At 44.3% G+C, this 11,359-nt stretch overlaps 1 protein-coding gene and 1 long non-coding RNA gene across 3 annotated transcripts in view; one reads left to right on the top strand and one right to left on the bottom strand.

The window, feature by feature from the left end:
• LOC308659635 overlaps nucleotides 1–1,887 on the bottom strand; it is a 26,674-nt gene extending 24,787 nt beyond the window's left edge. For both annotated transcript variants that reach the window (XR_014024576.1, XR_014024577.1), the window contains exons 1-2: nucleotides 1,813–1,887; nucleotides 388–1,053 (exon numbers count right to left, since the gene is read on the bottom strand). This is a non-coding gene — a long non-coding RNA (uncharacterized lncRNA). The remainder of the gene's footprint in view (nucleotides 1–387; nucleotides 1,054–1,812) is intronic.
• Nucleotides 1,845–11,359, top strand: part of ELOVL5 (ELOVL fatty acid elongase 5) — a 74,740-nt gene continuing 65,225 nt past the window's right edge. Inside the window, exon 1 of the mRNA XM_081313441.1 lies at nucleotides 1,845–2,072. The gene's annotated coding sequence lies outside the window, so the exon portion shown is untranslated. The remainder of the gene's footprint in view (nucleotides 2,073–11,359) is intronic.

Below are 11,359 nucleotides of genomic sequence, written 5' to 3'. Positions count from 1 at the left end.
TGGCCCAGGCTGAGAATATTTTTAATTTTAATTTTAACTGGGTTTTAATTTTCTCAGGGTTCTATTTAATCTCTTTTAATTTGTTTTAACGTTTGTATTGTCTGTTTTTTAAATGCCCTGTAAAACCGCCCTGAGTCCTTCAGGAAAGGGCGGTATATAAATCTAAATAAATAAATAAATAAACAACAATTAATAATAATAATAATAATAATTAATAATAATAATATAATAATAATAATAATAATAATAATAATAATAATAATAATAATAATAATAATAATAATAATAATAATAATAATAATAATAATAATAATAATAATAATAATAATAAAAAACAACCAGGCGAGGCACCAGCCCAAATCACCTCATCCTCTCGCCGGCTTTTACCTCGTCAACCGCCGTCCGAGGTTGTTCGGTCAACTCAGGCGAAGGGCCCGCCTCCTCATGGCTCGAGGCGCCGCCCCCTCCGTCACGGACCTCCGATTGGCCACGTCCGCTGCCGGGCAAATGGGGTGACCCGCCGGCTGTGCTTTGCCGAAGGGAAACGAAGCCGCGAGGGCGGCGGAGATCCGCCCCCGAGCCGGGCGGAGAGACGCTTCAGCGTGGAGGGGCGATTCGGCGTTGCTCTCCTCCGAAGGCGCTTTGAAGGCGAGGGAAATCGCTTGGCCTCTCGGGGATCTGCAAGGCTGCAGGAAACAAGGCTCGGCAGTGAAGCGACCGGCTTCAGGTCGCACATCTTTGTGCACGCATCCGCGCCCTTGCACACGTCTTGCTTCCAATACAGTGCAATCCTGTCCCGGTTTCCATCCCCCCACTTTTTGTTGTTGTTGTTGTTGTTTCAGCGTCTAGCAGGCGCTTGGTGCACTTAAAACCAAGTCGTTTTTTTTCCAGCCGGCTTATTTTCCCGGGCTGGGCTTTTGCACGACGCCTCTTTGCCACCTCGGGCTGCATTCACGCCACGCGCTCCAACCATTTGCTTTTAATCCTTTGGGGGTTCGTACGGTGCACCGACGATTAACAAGTTAGGCCAACGGGCTGGAGTCACACAAGGTGCTGAAAAACATGGTTAGTAGTAAGTTGGCTTGGCACGCAGAGCAAGCGTACCTTGTTGAGTCATAAGCAACCCAGGGTTGTATGATCGTAACCTACGATATTTATTTATTTATTTATTTGATTTATATACCGCCCTTCTCCCGAAGGACTCAGGGCGGTGTACAGGGCAATAAAAATAAGAATACAGGATACAGGTAACATATGCAAGGGTTGGAATTGCTAGTACCGATCTCAGCGCGCCCTGTAACCTAGTTAGGGTCAGGTGCACACATCACTTTGCCCCCGTGCGAACAGCTGACGTCCTTACCGCCGAAATCTTCCTAGCCCGCGAACGCTACAAACTGCCGCTTTGCACCCGCAGCGCTGAACGCTGGCACCTAATTTCCCCCCTACCGTCTAAGGGCGGCGAAGGGCGCAATCTTTTAAGAACAGTTGTGCAAGCGTTTAAACGACCGTAAACCTAGGCTTTACTTAGGAGTAAGTCTGGTGAACTTTTATGAAATCCTCCTCCTCCCCCAGCCGAAAGCATTGGAGGGCAGCGTTTTGCAAACCATGCATAAAGAGGGTTTTGTGTTGTTGTTGTTTTTCCTCCTGGGAATTTTTTTTTTCTTTCTCCCGGGACTTTCCATCGTCTTTCGAGGACCCCCCCCCTTTCTCCTCCTCGCGCCACATCGGCGTGACGTCATGAGTCCCCCCCCCTTTTCCTAGATCCCTTCCCATTTGCCTCCAGCCGCCCTCGCTACGTCACCATCAGCCCACAATTTAGCCGGAGCTCGCGCTCTCCTCGCTTTCCCCTTCTTCCTCTCCTCGAGCGGTGCCGGAGCCCGCCGCCGCTTGAACCCGCCCCTTCGCCCTTCCCCGCCGGCCTCTATACAGCCTGACTGAGCCGCCGCCGCCGCCTCCTCCTTCGCTGTTGCCGGGATCCGTCGCTCGCTGCTTTTAAGTTGCCCGCGGAGGCCGAGGACGCGAGGAAGGTGAAGCGGAGTCCTACCAAGCCCTTCGCGCAGGAGCCAGGCCAGGTGGGCCTCCGGGGAGGGCCGGGAGGAGAGAAGGGTGGGCATGCAGCTGTTGATCGCCAGGCCGGATGCTCCGTGCTTCGGATCTGCCTGGCGGGGAAGGGGAAAAGCCGGGCGGAGCACCGCATCTCCCGTCTCGAACGCCGCGCCGGCGACTTTGGAGCCCGTCCTTTTGGCGGGCCAAGTATCCGAGAGCGGATCCTGGCGTGGGGAGCGGCGGCCGAGGACCGGCTTGAGTCCCGCTGACAGCCATCCAGGGCTGCTCGACAGGAGCCGGCCGGGGAAGGGGTGGGGTGGGGTGGGGTGGAGGAATGAAGAAGCGGAGGGTTCAGGCGGGATTTGTGCAACCCGGAGAGAGCTCCGGTGCCGTGCGGGGCTCGCTTCTTCTTCCCATCCGTCCCTTCCCCGAAGGCCCATCGGGACGGGCTCCACGTGCATCCGCCGCCCTTCCTTCCTTTACCGTTATTGCTGGGCGTGCAGTGGGCATAAGGCGGAGAGGAGCCGAGGCGGCCTAGGGCGAGTTTCGAAAGGGAAGCCTGCGAACCAGTTGCTGCTTGTTTTCTTTCCCTGGGAGAAGCGGCCAGCATTGCAACAAGTGCTCTACGCAGCGCGCGCTCCGCGAATCTCTGCCGCAGCTGGAAGGCTGAGCTGCTGGCAGGCACTTTGCTCGCGGGGCTGGTTTGCACTCTTAGCAAGGGGAAGGCGAGCTCGGGCCTTTGGAACCACAATTCCCAGAAGCCTTTGTCGCTGGTCGGGCTGATTAGGGCTGATGGGAGGTGAAACCCAAAACATCTGGAGGGCGCGGGTTGCTGCCTCTGTATTAGAAAAGAAGAGACAGTGCAGTGAATGCATTTCAGTCTTTAGAGGCTTGCTTCTTTGAGCAAAGTCCCTATTGGAACTGGATGCTGGTGTGTGATGAATGTGCACGTTCGTGTGGGTTGGAGCAGGTAGCCTTGAATTGACTTGGCTATGGTGATTGGAACTTACACACACACCCCTAATAAAAGTATTTAGTCAGAGCTGAACTGGGTTTTGCAATTAAATGATTGCAGGTTTTCTGTTCTAGATCCCAGTCCAAACGTTGATGATAACCGTCCTATAGCAACGTTTTTCAACTGTGAACTTCAACTCTCAGATTTTCCCAGACAGCATGCAGGGGAACTCTGGGAGTTGACGTCCATGCAGCTTAAAGTTGCAGAGATTAAGAAACACCGTCCATGCAGCTTAAAGTTGCAGAGATTAAGAAACACCGGTCTGTAGTCTTCAGTATAAAAATATATTAATGTATGATCTTAACCGGTGCCTGCAACCATTCAGACACTCTGCTCCTTATGCAAGTCGTTGAGCAAACGCTTCCAGGATTTATATACATGTAGTCCTTGACTTACAACCATTTATTTAGTGACCATTCAAAGTTACAATGGCACTGAAAATTACTTAATGGGCAGTTTTCATATATATGATCATTGCAGCATCCTCGTAGTCACATGGTCAAAACTGAGTGCTTGACAACTGGCACATTTAGTTGGACTGTCCTGTCACTGTTGTAACCTTTCTTAGCCACTTCCAACAAGCAAAGTCAATGAAGAAGCCAGATTTGCTTAATGACTGCATGATTCATCTAACTGTGGCAAAAAGGTTATAAAATGGGGCAAAACTCACTGAACAGCTGCCTTGCTTAGCAATGGAAGCGTTGGCCTTAATTGTGATTGTAAGTCAAGGACTACCTGCATATGAATAATTTTCCTTGACTCTGGCAAATATCCTTAGTCAACAAACACATTTAGACTGCAATAGTATCTACATACTTCTGAGTTGTGCCCCAGTGATTGACGGAATTGCATTTAAGTAAACATGCATAAGATTGCTTTTTGAAACTCTAAATGTATCATCTAATTTACTGTATGGCTACAGATTGGATAGTGCTGATAGGTTTTGTTGACATATCCGTCAAGCATTGTTCTATGAGCAGCACACTTGTAAAACTTGTTAATCATCTGTTGCTCAGATTGCAACCTTCATCAATCAGAAAATGCAAAAAGGTATTCATTAAGATGTATCTGTGGAAAAACAGATTTAAAATGTATTTATGGAAATACAGATGTAATGATCAGTCAATGCTGTGTGATTTAGATGAAGGCAGATATCCCTACTTTCAGCAAAGAAGAGTTTTTGACCACATCAAGCGGGATAATCTCATTAGACTGCATTGAAAAGCAAATGTGGTCTATCCTTTCTCCAAAGATGAATTTCTGTGTTTTGTAGGTGTACTTAATTGGAGCATTATATTGATTATTTGTTGGAGGAAGTAGGGAAAATTTTGAAGCAACATCTAGATAATTATTTTTTAGTTGGCAGAACTGTATAAATACCTTGGAACAGATGTGTTGGTGCAAGTATAATCAACAAACTGGTAATTTGTCTTTAAGATTTTATGTTTAATTGAGATATTGTGGTTATGAATAGATGTTGGTCTATCTGAATTACTTTCCTTTGAGATTTACAGAAATAGACTGCCTCAAAGGCTGGTAGCACTTATTAAATATTAAGTTGTTCCTGTCAGATGAAAAGATAGAATTATCTCTCCTCAGAGCTTAATTGTACCTGGACTCTTGCAATACAAAAAGTTTGGAACTGCATGAATATCAGTTTTGTAGTTTTGAAAGGTAACACCATTGCTTAGTCAGCAAGAAAGCTTGGTCTCATGATACAGTATAAGATCTGTCCTGACTTCTTTAAGAGAAATCTGCTGATTATGGAAAGTTTATTTCAATGAAAGTAGAGATCAGTAAGATAATATAGACCTGAGAGCTGCTCTTAGAGTCCTGTTATACCATAAACACCAGAATAAAAGTATTGCTCGTGGTTGCTACTGTACTTAGGTAGGAAAAAGCAGAAGAATTGTTGTAAGGATGAGTTAAACTTGTGACAGCAGTAGACATTCCACAGTCTTATTCCCTGTAGCTCTAAAGCAGGGGTCTTCAAACTTGGCCCTTTTATGACTCGTGGACTTCAACTCCCAGAATTCCTCAGCCAGGCACACTGGCTGAGGAATTCTGGGAATTAAAGTCCATGAGTCATAAAAGGGCCGAGTTTGAAGACCCCTGCTCTAAAGACACCACACAAGTCATGATGTTATGCAAGGATAGCTTCCACATTTTACTTGTGGCTGGAAAATGATACTTACCGTATATACTTGAGTATAAGCCGACTCGAGTATAAGCCGAGACCCCCAATTTCACCCCCAAAAACTGGAAAAAGTTATTGACTCGAGTATAAGCCGATCCGCCGTTCTGCAAGCCTCCGCCGCCGGCGGAGGCTGGATCCGCGCTCTGCAAGCCTCTGCCGCCAGCAGAGGCTCGATCCGCCATTTTGCAAGCCTGAATACACAGGAATACCCTGTGTGGCCGCGGCTCTCGGGGAAGCCCTGGCTGTCCGCTTCCTCGCTCCACGCTGCCATTCGGGGCTCGCGCGTTCCCCGGGCAAATCGCGGCGCCCAGCAGGCGAGGAAACACGCCCGCTCCAGTCGCCCCCCCTTCCATCAGGAGACGCGAAGCAAGTGACCGCCCGGAGCTTACCGAGGACTTGCGCGCGGCCGAGGCTTCGGTGCTTCCAGGATCGCGCGCACCTCTCCCAAGCCGCCGCCGTCCGGAGACCTGCCGAAGTTTGGGGAGGTTTGGGCACCTCCCCAAACCTCCCCAAACGTCGGCAGGTCTCCGGAACTCCGCGCCCTGCCTGCCTGCTTCTTTCCGCAGCGGAAAGAAGCAGGCAGGCAGGGCGCGGAGTTCCGGAGACCTGCCGACGTTTGGGGAGGTTTGGGGAGGTGCGCGCGCACCTCCCCAAACCTCCCCAAACTTCGGCAGGTCTCCGGACGGCGGTGGCTTGGGAGAGGTGCGCGCGATCCCGGAAGCACCAAAGCCTCGGCCGCGCACAAGTCCTCGGTAAGTTTTTTTGTTGACTGGAGTATAAGCCGAAGTGGAATTTTTCAGCCCAAAAAGTGGGCTGAAAAATTCAGCTTATACTCAAGTATATACGGTAGATGTTATGATGGCACAAGGGCCGTGCAACCTGTAACCTGATGACTGTGGGCACCACTAGAGATTCAGTTGCAGAACCCAGCTGTACTTAGCAACCTAGAACTAAGGAGAAATTTCCTGACTGTTAGAACCAGTGGAACAACCTGCCTCCAGAAGCGGTGAATGCTCCAACACTGGAAGTTTTTAAGAAGAGACTGGACAGCCATTTGTCTGAAATGGTATAGGGCAGGGGTGTCAAAACTGCCGGCCCGCTGGCCTGATGCTTCGTAGCAAAACCGCATTCACCCCATTGCCGGCAATGGCAAAAGAAAGTCACGATACGTCCCAACACGTCATGTGACATTGCGAGTTTGACACCCCTGGTATAGGGTTTCCTGCCTGAGCAGGGGGTTGGACTAGAAAACCTCAAAGGTCCCTTCCAACTCTATTATTGCTATTGTTAAATACTATTGACCACCAGTAATAAACCAATATCCTCTGCCTCATTCTATGACTTTGATGTGTGTGTTCACTTCACTTATTTTTCTCACAATCGTTTATTGCTAACCTGGTAATTCATGTATAAGTAAATGTCAAGCCTTCAAGGCTGTCCAGATCAAGAAACAGACTGCGTAAGAAGACTAGAACTTCTTTTTGTTTGTTTGTTTTTGAACTAGGCAATTACAACAGAATCATGCAAATCTGATTGTGACTTTCCTCTCCTCCTTCTCACACCTCCAATGAGTCAGGGAGGAGAAGAGCCAGGCTAAGGAGGAGTATTGTAGGAGGAGTAAGAGACTATAGTAGGAGTCTCTTCCTAATTCTGTCTCCTTTCCTGGGGTTCAAGAAACGCTTGTGCTCTTTTTTTTTGTAATGTGAATATTTCCTCAAGGGCATCTGGAAAGTCTCTTATTTCAAAGAGAGAAAGTTGCTCTTGAGTTTAAGGTAGGTGAAAATTAGTAGTTAAACAGTTTTCTGCAAAAAGATTAATAATCAATTATGCCTTTGTCTCCATCACCCTCTAAAGCATTTTGTGTGGCTACACCTAGTGCAGCTTCTAGCGTGATGTAGCCCTCAGCTCAAAAACATTTGCATACCTCTGACCTACTTAGGGATATTTGTCAGGATCCAGATGATTTTATAAAAATCAGCTTAAAAGATCCATGGTTGGTTTCTTTATCAGAGGTATTTATTAGGTTTCTAATAAATTCTGTCATTCTCAGAAGGGAAGATACAGGGTTTTTCATCTAATTCTGCATTACTGTTTCCTGTCTCAGTGTACTTGCTAGGTTGGGAGCAACTTTAAATGTATCTGAAGTGGTTTAGCTATTGAGGAGAAATGACACTCCTAGGGTGACTATTATTTGCATAAACCTTTCATAGAGGTTCAGAAGGAAATAGTGCTTTTGCCCCAGGTAATTAGCAGCTTTGCAGTTGCATAACCCCTTTGTTAGAAATAAATGGCTTCATTTCCCTGAATCTGGGTTTAGAACAAGAAGGGTGGTGCAAAATATTTAGCTGCTGGTAATTTTGTAATGCCATACTTATTAGATATTTTTTTTATTTTATTTTAATCCCATTTATATCCCGCCCTTCTCCGAAGACTCAGGGCAGCTTACAATTTAAGCACAAACCAATGTGATAGAATTGCACAGTACACTGATCAGGTAGGCTAAATAATAACACTGGACGTAAGTGCAATAATTTGTGGGACGAAATCTTCACAGTGCATAGATTATGTGGATAATTTAATTTGTTGCTTTCTAATTAAACTGGGGCAATTTTACCTGTTTATTTGGTTGGCATTAAGGACCTAATTTAGGATAATGTGTGATGAGCTAATATTAACTTGTTACATGTTTTCTTTCTATATGAATGACAGCAGCAGAACTTTTTAAAGAAGTCTGCCATTTCACAGAATATAAAATTGAGATGAGGCATTTCAAATACAAATTAATATTCTGGCCCACCTACATTTGATAGAAAGAATTTGAGTAGTTCTCTTTCACCAATGGGGAGAATTTTCACCCTTACATTGACATCAAATAAAAACTAGAGCAGGACTGGTGAGATGTGAGGAAGAGGAGAATTGGGAAAGCTCAGCTGAGGGATGAACTGTACTCTGTTTCTGTACAAATCAAAGTCACTTTAAGTCTTTGAATTTCTGCCAAGGAATAGTGAATGTGGAATTTAAAATGTGATCCTTTCCAGCACCTCAGCTTATCCGGAGCTGCCAATAGCAGTGGCCCAGATCTCCTAAATTGCTTTGTAATGCACTGGGTATAAATAATAATATTGACTTGACAAGAATTGGGAACCAGATGACAGTACTTTTGGAAATCTACATTTAATTCAGATTTGTGTTTCATAGTTTGAAGCTAAGGAAAGCAGAGATGACACATAGGAAGAGGAAGTAGGGAAGGGTGGAAAAGCTTAATGAGCATTAGGAACTATAAGTGCCTTGCATAAAGTAATTTTGCATGAAGTAATTTTGAGCAAGCAGGCTTCTCTTTACTGCCTTTTCACACCAGGATTTCCAAGACAGTTTTGATACTAGAAACAGAAAATCCAGGTGGTTCTTTTTGCATAATAGTAAAACTGTGATTCAATACAGGTAGTCCTCAACTTACGACCACAGTTGAGCCCAAAATTTCAGTTGCTAAGCAATTTTCAGGTGCTAAGTGAATTTTACAACCTTTCTAGCCACAGTTGTTAAGTGAATCTCTGCAGTTGTTAAGTTAGCACGGTTGTTAAGTGAATCTGGCTTCCTCATTGACTTTGCATGTCAGAAGGTTGCCAAAGGAGATCACACGACTGCGATCATAAATACAGGCCAGTTCCCAAGCATCCGAATTTTGATCATGTAACCATGAGGACGATGCAACACTCGTAGATGTGAAGAATGATCGTAAGTCACTTTTTTCAGTGCCATTGGAACTTTGGTCATATAAATAAGGGGTCTTCAAATTTGGCCCTTTTATGACTTGTGGACTTCAGCTCCCAGAATTCTTCAGCCAGGCATGCTGGCTGAGGAATTCTGGGAGTTCACAAGTCATAAAAGGGCCAAGTTTGAAGACCCCTGCCATACATGAACTGTTGTAAATTGACAGCTACCTGTATTTGCTGTCTTTTTAATCAAACAGCAGATAGCTGTTTCTCCCTTTCCAATGATAAAGATGTATTTATTTATTATTACTTTTGTTATTTATTTTATTTTTCATATTTTTGAACTGTCCGGCTCCCTCCTTATGTATTATAAAATGTATAACAGATAAGGAGAGTTCATCCTTCGAGATTGTAATTACTGATTCAGAGTGGGTTATATTTTTAAAGATCTTTAAGAGAGTTCTTGGTGAAGCAGGGCTTTCTTTCATAGCTTAGTGCATGACAATTATGGTTCTGTGCAGGCCTTATATTGCCTCCTGACTAATTAATATGCCACCCATCTCACTTACACTGAAATACACAAGCTTGGGAACTAGGGAAAAGTTTTATATCTGGGTGGAGGAGAGAAGAAGCCATATACATAGTCCTCCACTTACAACCACAATTGAGCCTAAAGTTTCCATTGATAAGACATTTGTTAAGTGAATTTTGCCCTATTTTGTGATCTTTCTTTCCACAGTTGTTAAGTGAATCATTGAAGTTGTTAAGTTAGTAACACAGTGAATCTGGCTTCCCCATTGACTTTGTTTGTCAGAAGGCATGATCCCTGAGACAATGCAACTGTCATAAATACATGCCAGTTGCTGAACTTTCCAATTTTGATCATGTGACCAGGGGGATGCTGCAGTGGTCATGTGAAAAACTTGTCAGAAGTAACTTTTTTCAGTGCCTTTGTAACTTTGAACAGTTACTAAATGAATGGCTTGTAAATGGAGAACTACCTGTACAGTTCAAAATAGAAAAGGCTTTGTCTGAGTAGATGACTTCATCTTTTTTCCAACAGCGTTTGAAGCAAAAATAAATTGCATTCTTCTTAAGGAATTACTGCATGGGTTCCATAGAATCAACATTGCAGAGCCTTGAAATTCTGGGAAAGTAATGTTTAATGCATAAGAATCCAAGTAATGACTGGTGCTGGTAATGACCTATAAAGCTCTAAATGGCTTGGGTCCGGATTATCTAAGGGAACACCTGCTGCCGGCATCAACTTCCCATCGTCCTGTGCGCTCCCACAGGGAGGGCCTTCTCAGGGTACCGCCGGTTAAGGAATGCCGGCGGGTTATTCCCAGGGGAAGGGCGTTCTCTGTGGGCGCGCCAGCCCTATGGAACCAACTTCCCACGGAACTCAGGACTGCCCCCGACCTTCGCTTATTTCGCTGGGACTTGAAAACCTGGTTTTTTGAGCTGTTTGGCCCAGACTGAGGGGTTTTAACTAATTTAATTTAATTGGGTTTTACTTTGGTTTCAGGGATTGTGATTTAATTATAGTTTTTAACTGCTTTTGATTTTTGTATGCTATGTATTTTAATTCTCCCTGTAAACCGCCCTGAGTCCTACGGGAATAGGGCGGTATATAAATTTAAATAATTAATAAATAAATAAATAAATAAATAAATAAATAAATAAATAAATAAATAAATGTAATATATGCTGAACAAACCTGCATTCCGGGGAATGTTGTTGGAAGTAATGATGAACTCTCGTGCTGATATTATGAGAAGATCTATCTTTAGTAAGCCTAAGACTTGGGGTGATAATCTCTTTCTTTACACAAAAGTTTTACATATCATGCTAAAGCATATCTTATGCTGTAAATTATATGCTGTATGAACTCGGTCAAGGGGATTTTTAATCCATGATTTTGGGGTTTGTGCAATGTGTGGCTGGCCAAGTATTTATTTATTTAATTTATATGCCACCCATCTCTCTACCCAGAGTGACTCTGGGCAGCTTACAATGTTTATTATATGTTAAATTGTGGCATATTCTTGTTAAACCAAACCATGTCACGGTGTGCAATGTGACCCAGGTCATGTGTTCTGTCAATGTTTGAGAAAATCTTGCCAGCCATATGGAATTCTTAACTTTGAACCTAAGCTGTAATGTCCTTGGTTTGGTATTAGTTTAGTATGTTGCGTTACAAAAGCATAGTTTATTGCTGAACTAGCAGATTGAGATTTATCTAGTTTATGATTAAACTAAACAGCTTAATATTAGGTCCGGTAGCATAAGATACATGTCATCTCTCAATGGCATTTATTGACCTCAGGGATTTTAAAATAAGAACCTTTGAAATTGGAAGAAACCCGGAAATATTGCCCGCTTATG

This window comes from Vipera berus, assembly GCF_964194415.1.
Source record: "Vipera berus genome assembly, chromosome: 1".
Taxonomy (NCBI): domain Eukaryota; kingdom Metazoa; phylum Chordata; class Lepidosauria; order Squamata; family Viperidae; genus Vipera; species Vipera berus.
The sequence above is the reverse complement of the archived record's forward strand: the minus strand, read 5'-3'. Positions and strand labels throughout refer to the sequence as shown.